Below are 2,122 nucleotides of genomic sequence, written 5' to 3'. Positions count from 1 at the left end.
TAATAATAATAATAATAATAATGATGATGATGATAGTGATCATGATGATGATGATAACAAAAGTAATAAAGGTGATAATAATAACCGCAATAATAGCAATAACAATAACATTATTAATGGTATAATAATGCTAATAATAACAATAACTATGATTACTTAAGTGTGTGAAAAGTGCACTAAAACTAATTATAATGATTATGATAATAATGATACTACTACTATTACCACTACTACTACTACTACTACTTCTACTACTACTACTACTACTACTACTACTACTGCTGCTGCTGCTGCTGCTGCTACTACAACTACTACTACTACTACTACTACTATTACTACTACTACTACTACTACTAATGATAACAATAATAACAGCAAATTTAAGTTATATAGCACCCTATGCAACACAATAATAATACGCTGCATTTATATAGCACGTGTACTGTTCCCCATGTAAAAATAATTTGTAAATTGCGTCTATATAGCAATTCAGTAATAACAGATTACATTTGTTATACAGTGCTCATTCCAATACAATAATGATATATTTCATTTATGTATCGCTCTATCCAGTACGATGATAATCTGTATAATATACATCGTTTTATCCAATACAATGATAGATCTCATTTATTATACATCCTTTTTCCAATACAATGATAGATATCATTAAATTTTATTAAACAACGCTCTGCCCAATTCAAAAAATATGAAATAGACTGCATTTATTATACAGTACTCTATCCACAATACAATGAAAGTGAATTGCATTTATACATCGCTCTATCCAATACAATGATATTTGATAGAATGCATTTCTCATACAGCGCTCTATCCCACGTACGTTGTAAACCAAATTTCCCTCAGCAAGTGCAACGGTGGAGCAGATAACAGCTAATAGAAAGAGGACTAAAGCTGACGTGACGAAGGGCGATCCTCTCAATCTGCGATGCACATACGGTGGAGTAGCTCTCTCTCCCGTGCGCATAATCCGAGAGGATTTGAACCTGACACTAGCCAGTTCATCTAGCAACAGCTCTAACTCGTTCACCTTTAGTAAGGCCAGAGCGGAGTGTGAGGATCAGGGTTTGTACCGGTGCCAGGCTGGCTCAGCAGCTCAGGGAAAACGTCTGGAGCTGGGAGTTAGAGGATGTGAGTACATCTCGTTGTTACCTCTTCCTTTGTTTTTTGTGAGGCTCTGTCTTTATTTTTATTTTTTTATTATTTTTATTTTTTTTGGGGGGGGGGGCTTCTTAGTTTTGGATTGTTTGTGTTTTTATTCCGCTTTGTTCTGCTTTATATTAAACGTTTTTGTTTTCCTTTGTTCTCTTTTGTTCTCCATTGTTCTCCTTTATTCTCTTTTGTTCTCATATGTGTTCTCCTTTGTTTACTTTTTTTCTGCTTCGTTCTCATTTGTTCTCCTGTACTCTGCTTTCTGTTCTTTCTTTTTGCTTTCTTCTTCATTGCTCAGCTGTGGTGTAGTGTGTTTTGCTTTGTTTAAATGTTTGGCTGTGGTTTCTTTGTTCCACTGTGTTCTGTTTCGTTCTGCTTTATGTTGTTCTACACGTTCTGCTTTCTTTTGCTTTGTTTTATTTTGCTCTGTTCAACTTTACTCTAATTTTCTATTTTTATGTTTTTTTGTTTTTCTTTACTCCTTTCATTTTTAATCTGCTTCTTTTTCGCGTTGATCTATTTTCTTTACTTTGTCCTGCTTTCTTGGCTTTTGGCCTGTTCTCTTTTTTGTAAAAAAAAAAAAAAAACAACTTTGTTCCGCTTTTGTTTGTCTTTTGTGTGTGTGTGTGGGGGGGGGGGCTTTCTGTGCCTTTTTCTTGTTTGTTTGTGGTTGTTGTTTTTTAATGTTCATTTCATTTCTCTCACTTGTTTTGCCCTGTTGTGTATTCTCCCTCTATTTAATTCTGTTGTGATTTATTTATTTGTTCACCTATCTTTTCTCTTACTTTGCTCTGCTCTTTTGGTTTCTGTGTTCTATAGTTTTACTTTTGAGAATAAGAAAATGAATTTTGGGGGTTGGAGTGTGTGTGTGTGTGTGTTTGTGTGTGTGTGCTTGTGTGTGCGTGTGTGTGTGTCTGTCTGTGTGTGTGTGTGTGTGTGTGTGTGTGTG

At 34.7% G+C, this 2,122-nt stretch overlaps 1 protein-coding gene across 1 annotated transcript in view; it reads left to right on the top strand.

Moving 5' to 3' along the window:
* Positions 1 to 867: 867 nt before the first annotated feature.
* LOC101848092 overlaps positions 868 to 2,122 on the top strand; it is a gene marked incomplete at its 5' end in the record, with an annotated part of 11,574 nt that continues 10,319 nt past the window's right edge. Inside the window, 1 exon segment of the mRNA XM_013090664.2 lies at positions 868 to 1,152.

The sequence above is a fragment of the Aplysia californica genome, unplaced genomic scaffold (assembly GCF_000002075.1).
Source record: "Aplysia californica isolate F4 #8 unplaced genomic scaffold, AplCal3.0 scaffold01401, whole genome shotgun sequence".
NCBI classification, from domain to species: Eukaryota; Metazoa; Mollusca; class Gastropoda; order Aplysiida; family Aplysiidae; genus Aplysia; species Aplysia californica.
The sequence above is the reverse complement of the archived record's forward strand: the minus strand, read 5'-3'. Positions and strand labels throughout refer to the sequence as shown.